Raw genomic sequence first — 15,549 nt, 5'->3', positions numbered from 1 at the left:
CATCTAGCCCATCCCCACCCACCTGCCTCAATCAATCCTCATTTGTTCTTTATAGTTAAGATTTTCTTGTGGTTTGTTTCCCTCTCTTCTCTCCCCACCCATGTGGGTTGAGCTAGACTGTAATATGTTGAGCAAAATAAGTCAGGCAGAGAAAGACAGATATCATATCATTTCATCCATATGTAGAATTAAAGAAAAGTTCACACTTATTTTTTAAAAATTTTTAATGTTTTTATTCATTTTTGAGAGACAAAGAGATACATAGCACTAATGGGGGAAGGGCAGAGAGAGAGGGAGACACAGAATCCGAAGCAGACTCCAGGCTCTGAGCTGTCAGTACAGAGCCGGATGTGAGGCTGGAAACCATGAATCGTGAGATCATGACCTGAGCCGAAGTTGGACACTTAACTGACTGAGCCAGCCAGGCACCCTGAAAAGTCCACACTTATTAAAGTACAGTTGTAACAGTGGGGCTCAGAAGTGTGGCATGAACTACTCAGAGTTGTGAACTGAGGGAGGAAGGAGCTTTGACTGTAAATCGACCAAGATATTTCCAGTTCTCATGTGCTAGGTCAGTGGCTCTCAACCAAGGGCGATTTTGCTTTCAGACAACAATTGACAAGGGAGAAATTTTTGGTTGTCGTAACTAGGGAGGTCCCACTGGCGCCTAGTGGGTTCAGGCCAGGAATGCTGCCCCATGTCATACAATGCACAGGACGGCCCCCACCACAGAGCATTATCTAGCACAGTGTCAACAGTGGAGAAGTTGAGAGACACCACTCTAGACCAGAACTTCTCCAACATTAATGTATTTATGAATCACTTGGGGATCCTGTTCAAATCTGGACTCTGATTTGGCGGGACATGGGTGGGGCTCAGAGATCCTGTAATTGTAACCATTTCTCAGTAGGTACTGATGCCACCCATCTGGTCTGTGGACCCATCTTTGAGTAGTAAGGCTGTGGTTCAGTGTTTGAGTCAGGGGTAGGTATTGTTAGACCTTTCCTACCAAGAACTGGAGCTCTACCTCAGGTCTGAGGTTAGGTGGTCCAATGATGGACTCAGTAGGTGAGCTTGTGCATGCTCAAGTTTATACGTGTCTCTTGAGTATTTCCCTCGTGAGCTGTGCTGCCTTTGGGGAGAGATGATGCCAGATAGAAGAGATGTACAGGGCAAGGTATGGGGAGAGGGTGTAGAGCTTCCATTCCTTCTCCAGGCATGCCACTCTACCTGTCTCCATGTGTTCACCAACCTGAAAGCTCTCTGAACCATCCTTTTGGGTTTTATGGAAGCTTCATGATGTAGACGCAACTGATTATATCATTGGCTATTGGTGATTAGACTCAGTCTCCAGAGCCTCCTCCACCCCTGGAAGTCAGGGTTTGGGATGTAAAGTTTCAGTCTTCTAATCACATGCTGAGTCCTCCACAGCAGCCCCTCTCCTTAGATGCTTTACCAAAGTCACTCCACTAATCTAATAGAAGATATATATATATTTTTGAGTTTATTTATTTATTTTGAGAGAGAGAGAGCACGCACATGCACATATGAGAGGGAGAGGGGCAGACAGAGAGAGCAACAGAAACCCAACTGTCAGTGCAGAGCCCAACGCGAAGCTCAAACTCACAAACTGTGAGATCATGACCTGAGCTGAGATCAAGAGTCGGATGCTTAACCAACTTACCCACCCAGGTTCCCACCTGACAGAAGACATCTTTATGACTCTCATCACTTAGGAAGTTGGAAGAATTTTATTATCTCTGTGTCAAAATGGGGATGATGGCCACATAGATATATTTTTATTACATATCATGTCACACTTATAAATGTAGTCCTGGATGAAGCCTTGATGAGAGTTCTGTCACGATGCTTCCAGTTGTCAAATGTTGGCACAGTGGTTCTCAACCAGGCATGATTTTGTCCTTGGGGATATTTGGCCATGGGTGAAGGGATGTTGCCAAACACCTGTAACCCATAGGACAGCACCAAACACATATATTTATCCAGCCCCAAATGTCAGCAATGAGAAGATGGGAAATATTATTCCATTTTGTAGCTGTGATGCTGGGTGGTGCTCCCCTGGCTGGGGTCCTTTACTCTTATTCTAAGAAAGTTTCCTGCATACATGGGATCCCATCAGCTCAGGCCAATTATAAAGCATTTTCCACCTGTGCGTCTCACTTCTCAGTTGTCTCCTTATTCTTCTGTATGAACCTAGGAGTGTACCTTAGGTTTGCTGCTACCCAGAGCTCCCACTCAAGTGCAATAGCCTTGGTGATGTACACTGTGGTCATGCCCATCCCGAACCCTTCGTCTACAGCCTGAGGAACAAAGACATAAAGGACACCATCAAAACCCTAGAGGAGAAAGCAGGAAAAAACCTCTCTGACCTCAGCGACAGCAATTCCTTACTTGACACATCTCCAAAGGCAAGAGAATTAAAAGCAAAAATGAACTATTGGGACCTCATCAAGATAAAAACTTCTGCACTACAAAAGAAACAATCAACAAAACTGAAAGGCAACTGATGGAATGGGAAAAGATATTTGCAAATGACATATCGGACAAAAGGCTAGTTTCCAAAATCTATAAAGAACTCACCAAACTTCACACCCGAAAAACAAATAATCCAGTGAAGGAATGGGCGGAAGACATGAATAGGCACTTCTCTAAAGAAGACATCCAGATGGCCAACAGGCACATGAAAAGATGCTCAACGTCACTCCTCATCAGGGAAATACAAATCAAAACCACACTGAGATATCACCTCATGCTAGTCAGAGTGGCTAAAATGAACAAACCAGGAGACTATAGATGCTGGCGAGGATGTGGAAAAATGGGGACCCTCTTACACTGCCGGTGGGAATGCAAACTGGTGCAGTTACTCTGGAAAACAGTGTGGAGGTTCCTCAAAACATGAAAAATAGATCTACCCTATGACCCAGCAATAGCACTGCTATGAATTTACCCAAGGGATACAGGAGTGCTGATGCATAGGGGCACTTGTACCCCAATGTTTATAGCAGCACTTTCAACAATAGCCAAATGATGGAAAGAGCCTAAATGTCCATCAACTGACGAATGGATAAAGAAATCGTGGTTTATGTACACAATGGAATCCTACTTGGCAATGAGAAAGAATGAAATCTGGCCATGTGCAGCAACGTGGATGGAACTGGAGAGTGTTATGCTAAGTGAAATAAGTCATACAGAGAAAGACAGATACCATATGTTTTCACTCTTATGTGGATCCTGAGAAACTTAACAGAAGACCATGGGGAAGGGGAAGGGAAACAAAAGAAAAGCTAGAGAGGGAGGGAGGCAAACCATCAGAGACTCTTAAAAAGTGAGAACAAACTGAGGGTTGATGGGGGGTGGGAGGGAGGGGAGGGTGGGTGATGGGTATTGAGGAGGGCACCTGTTGGGATGAGCACTGGGTGTTGTATGGAAACCAATTTGACAATAAATTTCATATTAAAAAAAACAAAGACATAAAGGAAACTCTAAATGTATTTTTCAGAGGAAGCCATAAAAGGGCTATTTTTCAAGAAGTACCTGTGAGTGCAGGCTTAATTCTTTACAACCAAAAATTGTGATTCTTTAATCAGATCAGGAAGGAACTTAATACCTCTATTTATACGCTGGAATTTCAATTTTTTTCTAAAGTTCTTCTACCTTATTGAATTTATTTATTTACTTTTAATTTATTATTTATTTATTTAATTTTAATTTATTGTTATATTTTAAAAATATAAATCCAAGTTAGTTAATATTAGTGAGATTGCATGGAATCATTTCATTGATTCCAAATCAATGATTTCAGGAATAGAATTCAGTGATTTATCACTTACATATTACACCCGGTGCTCATCCCAACAAGTGTCCTCATTAATGCCCATCACTCATTTAGCCCACCCCCCACCCCACCTCTCCTCCAGCAACCCTCAGTTTGTTCTCTGTATTTAAGACTCTCTTATGGTTTGTCTCCCTCTCTGTTTTTGTCTTATTTTTACTTCCCTTGCCCTATGTTCATCTGTTTTGTTTCTTAAATTCCACATATGAGTGAAATCAAATGATATTTATCTGACTGACTTATTTTGCTAAGCATAATACATTTTAGTTCCATGCATATTGCTACAAATGGCAAGATCTCATTCTTTTTGATTCCAACTAATATCCCACATATATATATATATACCATTTCTTCTTTATCCATTCATGAGTTGATGGACATTTGGACTCTTTCCATACTTTGACTATTGTCGATAGTGCTGCTATAAAAACTTGGGTGTATGTGCCCCTCGAAACAGCATTTTTGAATCCTTTGGGTAAATTCCTAGTAGTGCAATTGCTGGGTTGTAGGGTAGTTCTTTTTTTATTTTTTGAGGAACCTCTATACATTTTCCAGAGTGGCTGCATCAGTTTGTATTCCCATCAGCAGCGTATAAGGGTTCCTCTTTCTCTGCACCATTGGCAACAACTGTTGTTGCCTAAGTTGTTCATTTTAGTCCTTCAGACAAATGTGAGGTATCTCATTGTGGTTTTGATTTGTATTTCCCTGATGATGGTTGATGTTGAGCATCTTTTCATGTGTCTGTTAGCCATCTGGATGTCTTCTTTGGAAAAGTGTCTATTGATGTCTTTGGCCCATTTCTTCCCTGGGATATTTGTTCTTAAGATGTTGAGTTTGATAAGTTCTTTACAGATTTTGGGTACTAACCCTTTATCTGCTTCGTCATTTGCAAATATCTTCTCTCATTCTGTTGGTTGCCTTTTAGTTTTGCCGATTGTTTCCTTCACTGTGCAGAAGCATTTTATCTTGATGGGGTCCCAATAGTTCATGTTTGCTTTTGTTTCCTTTGCCTTCAGAGACATGTCAAGTAAGAAGATGCTGCAGCTGAGATCAAAGAGGTTGTTGCTTGTTTTCTCCTGTAGGATTTTGATAGGTTCCTGTCTTATGTTTAAGTATCTTATCCATTTTGAATGTATTGTCATGCATGGTGTAAGAAAGTGGTCCAGGTTGATCCTTCTGCATGTTGCTGTCGAGTTTTCCCAACTCCATTTGCTGAAGAGACTGTTTTCCATTGAATATTCTTTCCTTATTTGTCAAGTATTAGTTGTTCATATGTTTCCAGGTCCATTTCTGAGTTCCCTGTTCTGTTCCATTGATCTATGTGTCTGTATTTGTGCCAGTACCATAGTGTCTTGATGGTTACAGATTTGTAATACAGCTTGACGTCTGGGATTGTGATGCCTCCAGCTTTCGTTTTCTTTTTCAGGATTGCTTTGGCTGTTCGGAATCTTTTCTGGTTCCATACAAATTTAGGATTGTCTATTCTAGCTCTGTGAAGAATGCTGGTATTATTTTGATAGGAACTGCATAGAATATGTAGATTGCTTTGGGTAGTATTGACACTTTAACAATATTTGTTCTCCTAATGTATGAGCATGGAATATTTTTCCTTTTTTTTGGTGTCTTCTTAATTCCTTGTATTTTTTTACCTCTTTTGGTTAGGTTTATTCCTAGGTATTATATGGCTTTGGTGTAATTGAAAATGGGATCTATTCCTTGATTTCTCTTTCTGTTGTTTCATTATTGGTGTATAGAAATGTAACCAATGGGTGCCTGGCTGGCTCTGTCAGTTAAGCATCCAACTTCAGCTCAGGTCATGATCTTGCAGTTCACGAGTTTGAGCCCACATCGGGCTCTGTGCTGACAGCTCAGAGCCTGGAGCCTGCTTCGGATTCTCTGTCTCCCTTTCTCTCTACCCTTCCCCTCCTCATGCTCTTTTTCTCTCTCAGAAAAAACAATTAAAGAAAGAAATGCAACCGATTGCTGTACATTGATTTAGTATCCTGGAATTTTGCTGAATTTGTGTATCAGTTTGAGCAGCTTTTTGGTGGAGTCTTTTGGGCTTTCCACTTAGAGTATCATGTTGTCTACAAAGAGTAACAATTTGACTTCTCCTTGTTGATATGGATGCCTTTTATTTCTTTGTTTTGTCTGACTGCTGAGGCTAAGGCTTCCAACACTATGTTGAATAACAGTAGTGAGAGTGGACATCCTTGTCGTATTCCTGACTTTAGGGGGAAAGGTTTCTGTTTTTGAGGATGATATTAACGGTGGGTCTTTCATATATGGCCCTTATGATCTTGAGGTATGATCTTTCTATCCCCACTTTCTTGAGGGTTTTTATCAAGCAAGGATCCTGTATTTTGTCAAATTCTTTTTCAGCACCTATTAAGAAGATCATGTGGTTTTTATCCTTTCTTTTATTGATGTGATGTATCACATTGGTTGATTTGTGGATATTGAACCAGCCCTGCATTCGAGGAATAAATCCCACTTGATCATGGTGAATAATTCTTTTAATGTATTGTTGGACCTGGTTGGCTAGTAGCTCGTTGAGAATTTGCATCCATATTCATCAGAGAAATTGGTCTGTAGTTATTTTTTAGTGGGGTCTTTGTCTGGTTTTGGAATCAAGGTAACGCTGGCCTTGCAGAATGAGTTTGGAAGTTTTCCTCCCATTTCTATTTTTTTGGAATAGCTTCACAAGAATAGGCATTAACTTTTCTTTAAATATTTGTAGCATTCCACTGGAAAGCCATCCAGCTCTGGACTTTGGTTTGTTGGGAGATTTTTCATTAGTGATTCAATTTCTTCATACTGATTATGGGTCTGTTGAAGTTTTATATTTCTTCCTGTTTCAGTATTGGTAGTTTATATGTTTCTAGGAACTTGTCTATTTCTTCCAGATTGTCCAATTTGTTGCCATATATTTGCTTATAATATTCTCTTATTATTGTTTGTATTTCTGCAGTGTTGGTTTTGATCTCCCCTCTTTCATTTTTTATTTTATTTATTTGGGTCCTTTTCTTTTCTTTTTTTGATCCATCTGGTTAGTGGTGTATCAATTTTGTTAATTTGTTCAAAGAACCGTCTCCTGGTTTCATTGATCTGTTCTATTGTGTTTTTTTTTTTGTTTTGATTTTGATATCATTGATTTCTACTCTATATTATTTCCTTTTTTTCTGCTGGTTTTGGGCTTTATTTGCTGTTCCTTTTCCAGCCCTTTTAGGTGTAAGTTTAGGTTGTGTCCTTGAAACTTTTCTTCCTTCTTTAGGAAGGCATGGATTGATATATAGTTTCCTCTTATGTTTGCCTTTGTTTCATCCCAGAGGTTTTGACCTGTTGTGTTTCATTTTCATTGAGTTCCATGTACTTTTTTATTTCCTCTTTAATTTCTTGGTTAACCCATTCATTCTTTTTAGGATGTTCTTTCATCTCAGTGTTTTCATGGTCTTTACAATTTTTTTGTGTTTGATTTCAAGCTTCATAGTGTTGTGGTCTGAAAATATGCAAGGTATGATCTTGATCTTTCTGTACTTGTTGAGGGCTGTTTTGTGACCAAGGATGTGATCTATTCTTGAGAATGTTCCATGTGCACTTGAGAAGACTGTCTGTGTATTCTGCTGCTTTAGGATGAAATGTTCTGAATATATCTGTTAAGTCCATCTGATGCGGTGTCATTCAAAGCCATTGTTTCCTTGTTGATTTTTCTGCTTACATAATATATTCATTGATCTAAATGGATTGTTGAAATCCCCTACTATTATGGTATTCTTATCAATGAGTTTCTTTCTGTTTGTGATTAATTGATTTATATATGTGGTTTCTTCCACTTTGGGGGCATAAATATTTACAATTGTTGTATCTTCTTGGTGGATACAGTCCTGAATTATGATATCCATCATTTCTTGTTACAGTCTTTACTTTAAAATCTAGTTTGTATGACATGAGTATGGCTACTCCAGCTTTCTTTTGATGACCATTAGCACGATAGATGGTTCTCCATCTCCTTACTTTCAATCTGCAGGTGTCTTTGGGTCTAAAACGAGTCTCTTTTAAGCAGCATATATGGTCTTGGTTTCTTATTCATTCTGGTACCCAATGTCTTTTGATTGGAGCATTTAGTCCATTGACATTTAGAGTGAGTACTGAAAGATGTGATTTTAGTGCCATTCTCTTGCCTGTAGAGTTGGTGTTTTTCTAGTGAGCTTTTCTGGTCTTTTCTAGACTTTGTTACTTTTAATCATTTTGTTTTCTTTTGTCTTTTATTCACTCAAGAGTTCCCTTTAAAATTTCCTGCAGTGCTGTTTTAGTGGCCACGAACTCCGTTAGTTTTTTTTTTTTCTGGCAAACTCTTTCTCTCTCCTATTTTGAATGGTTGCCTGACTGGGTAAATAATTTTTGGCTGCATAATTTTCTGATTCAGCATATTGCATATTTACTGCCACTCCTTTCTGAACTGCCACGTCTCTGTGGGTAGGTCTGCTGTGAACCTGATATGTCTTCCCTTATAGGTTAAGGATTTTTTTTTTTTTTTTACCTTGCTGCTTTCGTGATTCTTTCCGTGTCTATGTATTTTTTGAATTTGACTATGATATGCCTTGCTGATGTTCAGTTTTTGTGGAATCTAACAGGAGTTCACTGTGCTTCTTGGATTTTAATGTCTGTGTTCTCCCCCAGATTAGGGAAGTTTTCCATTATAATTTACTCACATAAATCTTCTGCCCCCTTTTCTCTCTCTTCATCTTTTGGGACTCCTATGATTCAGATGGTATTCCTTTTTAATAAGTCACTGAGTTCTCTAAGTCTTGAATCATGAACTTTTGCCTTTGTTTCCCTCCTTTTTTTCTGATTCATTATTCTCCATAATTTTATCTTCTATATCACTCATTCAGTGTTCTGCTTCATCCATCCTTGCCATCATGGCATCCGTTTGAAATTGCATCTTGATTATAGCATTTTAATTTCATCCTGTCTGGATTTTATTCTTGTATCTCCACAGAAACTGATTCTATGATTATTTCAACTGCAGCTAGCATTCTTATTATCATGGTTCTAAATTCTAGTTTTAACCTCTTGCTTATATCTGTATTGTTCAAGCACCTTGCTGTCATTTCTTCCTGTTCTTTTTTTGGGGTGAATTCCTTCATTTTGTTATTTTGGAGGGAGAAAAATATGAATAAAATTTAAAAAGTTAAAAACAGAACAAAAAATCATAAAGGAAGGTAGTTAAGTGTGTTTTGGTCTGTTTGTTGAAACTAGCTTGATTGAATAGAGAAAAAAGGGAAAGAAAAAAAGTAAGAAAGGAATGGAAACTAAAGAAATTTATATAAAAATAGTTAAATAAAGAAAATGAAATAGAGTAAAAAGTTAAAAAAATAAGTAATAAAGATAATTTTTTCTCTTTCTGTATCCATGAAAGAAAGAGAAAACAATTTAAACAACAGAAGCAAAGGAAATGAACCAAAAAATGAACCAGCAAACAGAATGCAACCCATGTGAAGTTATGTCCGATTTCCCCTAGAAGTGAAACTAAGGAGCCCTCTACAGTCTATACTCTAAGCAGTGGAGTGACTTGTTCTGGTCTTCTATGGGATGTGCTTGGAGGGCACCATTTGGTGGGGCTTGATGTAATACCTTCTATCGCCAGTAGGTAGTGTTGCTTAGCTTACTGGAGTGGATCCATGTGCCTGCACAGGGGAGGTGGAAATGGGTTCACCCAGCTCCCTACCAACTTTATGCTCTCATCAACCTGGGATCGAGCACCCCTCCTTTGTCTCAGGTCTCCATCCACTCCCCACCTCTACGCTGTCTGTGTCCAAGCTGTCTGCCTGTCGGGCAACACCTTCCTCTAGAGTTTTATCTCAGAGGTGGTTGTGTTTCAAATCCCCACACCTCAGAAACCCCTGCAGCTTGGACCCGGGTGAAATCTCTGAGGGAGGATCTTGCTGACAAATGGGTGGGTGTTAGCTTGCCCCAGAAAATGTTCATTTGATTGCACAGCAGCAGAGGTTCAGAGATGATGGTAAATCACAACACACAGCCAGTGCCAGGTTTCACTGCACTCTGGCATCTTTGTCCTAATACCAGCAAACGTGGCTGCTCCCCATGGTCCGCTGGGACTTTTGCCTGTGGGGAGGCCATATGGCCTCTACTAAATGGCCTCCCAGCAGGGGAACTTCTTCTCCCCATGTGTCACACAGACCCTTCAGACCCTGCTCCTTGCTCCTGGGGATTCAACCTATTTCCTTACCAGAGCACTGCCAGGAACTGAGCTCCAAAACTTCAGACTCTGTGCTCCAATGTTTATAGAATCTGGTGGTATTGAAACCCTTTCCTTTCTCCCTGCCAATGTTTTTGGGGAACAGATTTCTTGTTCATTCCCCTGCGAGTGTTGTCATTCTTGCTCCCCAGCTACTTTCAGGGGAGTGCTTTTCCTGCATTCTCCTCCTTTCTCTCTCTGTCCCCTCTCTGCAAAAACAGCTCTCTACCTCCTGTGGCTTTTCTCTCCCCAAGTTCACCTTTCTGCACCAGGTACCTGCCAAGTTCTGTGGCACAAGTTATGCAGAACATTATGTTAATCTTCAGGTAAATTTCCTGTGTTCGAAATGGTTTGGTGCTGATCTAGCTGCGTTTCAGGGACAAGACAAGCTCAGGATCTCCATGCTGCTCTGCCATCTTGATCCCTTCCACTCTCCAAATCAATTTAAAAATTTCTTCCTACTTACTGTGGATTTTTAATGTCATCTGCCCTTATGCAACGGGAGCTGATGAGAGCATTGAGAGGCTTAAACTTGGTTCCCTCATATAATTCTACTGACAATGTTTGTATGAGATTCCTCCTGCCGCTGTAAAACATCGCTATGCTAGCTGCTTAAAACAAACACATACACACTCTTACAGTTCTGGAGTCAGAAGGTTGGAAGGAGTCTCGTTGGGATAATGGCAAGATGTCCGCAGGGTTGAGTTCCTTCTAGAGGCTCTGGGGAGAATCTCTTTCCTTTCCATTTCCAGTCTCTGTCGCTGGTCACCTGCAGTTCTTGGTTCATGGCTCTTCCTCCGCTTTCAGAGCCAGCAGGGTAGCATTTTCAAAGTCTCTGTGACACCAACTCTTTTGTCTCCCTCCTCAACATTTGGGAGACCATCACCTATCCCTAACACAAGATCACCTCCTTGCTAATCAAAGAGTGGTCCACAGACCCGGACCCACACATTAGCATCACCCAGGAGCTTGCTAGAAATGCCGAATCTCTGGGCCACCCAGGATGTGTGATCAGATTCTGCTTTTGGAGGGGGATCTGTGTGGATTCACAGGCACACTGAAGCTGGAGAAATGCTGGTCTGGATGGGTTTCTCACCTTTTGTGGTTGACATTTGTGGCAGGATAATATTTTGTGGGTGCTTTCCTGGGGTTGTGTGTGTTTAGCAACATCCCTTCAGACATTGCCAGACATCCTCAGGGAAAATTCATTTCTGGCTGGGAACCACTGCCCCAGTTGGAGAACTAGAAAAATACTGACAGAATCGAACTCAAAGCAACCACATACTCAGATATTAATTTGGACAGATGACTACACACCACCATGCACAATTTCTATAATGTAGAATGGAGTTCTTAAATGTGCTTCCTTGGGGATAAAATGTTTGCAAAAATTAAATGAAACAATCCCTATGAAAAGTTAAGCCCACACTGTAGTACATTAAAAAGATGTAAATCTATCTGTTATCATTAACATCATTTTATAAGAAGGGACCAAATGCCAGCTTTTAACGTTTGATAAAGTAAAAAATTTGTAATCGTGACAGCCAAAATGTCTTGAAGCCAATGTATATAATGCCCAAGGTTTATTATCAGAAGAACCCAGTTCTCTCCCTTATTAAAAAGAATAGACATTGTGTCACCTGGGTGGTTTAGTCGGTTGAGCATCTGACTCTTGACTTTGGCTTAGGTCATGATCTCATGGTTCATGAGATCGAGCTCCTTGTTGGGCTCTGCATTCAGAATGGAGCTTGCTTGGGATTCTTTCTCTCCCCCTCTCGTTTCCCCTCTCCAGCATGCTCGCTCTCTCTCTCTCTCTCTCTCTCTCTCTCTCAAAAAAAAGTTGTTAGACACTGGAAATAACAGAGTTGGGTCCCAAGATAAGTTAATGATTTGATAACACACCCAGTCCAGGGGGTTCCTCTGTCTTAGACTTGGAGAAAAGTGTAACTCAGAGTTGAGATAACATAGTGGAAGATTTACACAGCAGGAGGGGGCAGGTTATGGGAAAATGAGTGAAATATTCTTTATGTATTCACTTGATCTTTAACTGGGATTACCAGGAAAAAAAAATCCTTTATGTCCAGAGCAGTTTTCCACTTGGGAATCATGTGCTTAGAGGTTGGAGTCACAAGAGGGAAATGTGCCTAATGAGTAAATATAGGGAGCTGTAAATACCTTCTGGTTCCTGTCTGTCAGCCTGTGTGACCTTTGACAGGAAGGGGCATGATTTTTGTCTGTTTGCTCTGAGTCCTAATTCTGGCTGGGGACTGATGCTTCACTGCCTCCCCGCTGCCTCAGCTGAGGACAGTACTTTAGATCCTATCATCTTCGTCCAGGGAGGAATTCAGACTTCCACAAGGAGACCTTCCTATCAAATACCCCAGCCTGGTGAGTTGAACACCCCAGTGCCCCATGGATGAGAGGGTCAGAGAGAACGGAAGCCGAGAACATTAACCCGTCATCACCTGAGAACCAATTCAACTTATCCCAGAGCAAGTGATCACTGTGTTTATTTGCTTACCTAATTAGGGTATTTATTCAATGGTATTCAGTGGTATTTATGTCACTTTCACAAGAGTGAATGCTACTAACACTTTAATGGTCTTTTATATTCTTTATGATTAAATTGCTATTATAGCAATGCTAGAAAAATATGTTGAGATTGTCAAATTCTAATCAGGTGTGATTATGTTCCCTGGGGTGCACTCATCAAGGTCTGGAGACAGCTTTGCCTGTCACACTGGAGAGGGGTGCACGGAGGTCAGGGATGCTCTGAACATCTTACAGTGCACAGGATGCTCCCCACCACAGGGCAGGCTCTGGGCAGGATGCCCATAGTGCAGAGACTGGGAAACCCTGAGTTAAAGAATATCAATTATTATAACACAGCTACCTTTGGGTTCTTCTTTAGTCTTGTAATACTTACTTTCCTGCCAGCAAATTCAGAGTAACCCTTTGGCTACCAGTTTAACAGTTTTAACCAAACACAATGTAACAGCTCTGTACATTTTCCCCCTAGGCTTCTGGGTGAAAAAGACATTTCCCAGGGCCTACTATCTTCCCAGGGGAATTCTACCCAACATTTAAAGAAGAGTTAATACCTATTCTTTTGAAGCAGTTCCAAAAATAGAAATGGAAGGAAAACTTTCAAAGTTATTCTATGAAGCCAGCATTACCTTGATTCCAAAACCAAACAGGAACCCCACTAAAAATGAGAATTACAGACCAGTCTCCCTTATGAACATGGAAGCAAAAATGTTCAACAAGATACTAACAAACCAAATCCAACAATTCATTAAAAGAGTTATTCACCACGATCACTTTGGATTTATTTCTGGGCTGCAAGCGTGGTTCAATACCCACAAATAAATGTGATGTAATACATCACATTAATGAAAGAAAGGATAAGAACCACATGATCCTCTCAGTAGATGCAGAAAAAACATTTGACAAAATACAGCATCCCTTCTTGATAAAAAGCCACGAGAAAGTAGGGATAGAAGGAACATATTTCAAGATTATAAAGGCCATACACAAAAGACCCACAGAATATCATCCTCAGTGGGGAAAAACTGAGAATTTCCCCCCTAAGGTAAGGAACATGACAGGGATGTCCACTCACCACTGTTATTCAACAGAGTGTTGGAAGTCCTAGCCTCAGCAATCAGATAACACAAAGAAATAAAAGGCATCAAAATTGGCAAGGATGAAGTCAAACTTTTACTCTTCGCAGATGACATGATACTCTGCATGGAAAACCTGAAAGCCTCACCTAACCCAGAAAACTGCTAGAACTGATGCATGAATTCAGCAAAGTTGCAAGATATAAAATCAATGTACAGAAATTGGTTTCAGTTCTATATGCTAATATTGAAGCAGCAGAAAGACAAATTAAGGAATCAATCCCATTACAATTGCACCAAAAAATATAAATAAATAAAATATATAGGAATAAACTAACCAAAGAGGTAAAAGATCTGTATGCTGAAACTATAGAAAATTTATGAAAGAAATCAAAGAAGACACAAAGAAATAGAAAAAACATTCCATGTTCATGGGTTGGAAAAGAAATATTGTTAAAATGCCAATACTACCCAAAGCAATCTACACATTCACTATCAAAATAACACCAGCATTTGGGGCGCCTGGGTGGCTCGGTCAGTTAAGTGTCTGACTTCGGCTCAGGTCATGATTTCACAGCTTATAGGTTTGAGCCCCATGTTGGTCTCTGTGCTGACAGCTCGGAGCCTGTTTCAGATTCTGTGTCTCCCTCTCTCTCTGACCTTCCCCCACTCACACTCTGTCTCTCTCTCTAAAAAAATAAACACTAAAAAAATTTCAAAAAAAATTCAAAATAACACCAGAATTCTTCACAGAGCTAGAACAAACACTTTAAAAATTTGTATGAAACCAGAAAAGACCCAAATAGACAAAGCAATCTTGAAAAAGAAAAACAAAGCAGGAGGCATCACAATTCTGGACTTCAAGCTATATGACAAAGCTGTAATAATGAAGACAGTATGGTACTGGCACAAACACAGACACATAGATCAGTGGAACAGAATAGAGAACCCAGAAATGGACCCACAAATGTATGGTCAGCTAATGTTTGACAAAGCAGGAAAGAATATCCAATGGAAAAAACAAGGTCTCTTCAGCAAATGGTGTTGGGAAAACTGGACAGTGGCATACAGAAGAATGAACCTGGACCATGTTCTTAACCACACACACACACACACACACACACACACCCTCAAAATGGATGGCAGACCTAAATGTAAGACAGGAAACCATCAAAATCCCAGAGGAGAAAACAGATAGCAACCTCTTTGACCTTGGCCGCAGCAATTTCTTACTAGACCCTCTTCTGGAGAGGAAAGGGTAACAAAAGCAAAAATGAACTATTGGGACCTCATCAAGATAAAAAGCTTTTGCACAGTGAGGGAAACAATCAGGAAAACTAAATGGCAACTGACAGAATAGAGAAGATATTTATTTGCAAATGACATATTGGATAAAGGGTTAGTATCCAAAATCTACAAAAAACTTAACAAACTCAACACCCAATAAACAAATAATCCAGTGAAGGAGTGGACAAAAAACATGAGCAGATACTTTTCCAAAGAAGACATCCCAATGACTAACAGGCACATGAAAAGATGCTCAGCATCACTCATCATCAGGAAAACAGAAATCAAAATCACAACGTGTTGCACTGCTGATGCAAATGCAACCTGGTGCAGCCACTCTGGAAAACGGTATGGAGATCGCTCAAAACATTAAAAATAGAGATACCCTCTGATCCAGAAATTGCGCAACTAGGTATTTATCCAAAAGATACAAAAATGCTGATTCAAAGGGCACATGTACCCCAATGTTTATAGCAGCACTATCAACAATAGCCAAATTTTAGAAAGAACCCAAATATCCATCA

The sequence above is a fragment of the Panthera tigris genome, chromosome A2 (genome assembly GCF_018350195.1).
Source record: "Panthera tigris isolate Pti1 chromosome A2, P.tigris_Pti1_mat1.1, whole genome shotgun sequence".
NCBI lineage: Eukaryota > Metazoa > Chordata > Mammalia > Carnivora > Felidae > Panthera > Panthera tigris.
Note: the sequence above shows the minus strand (reverse complement) of the source record.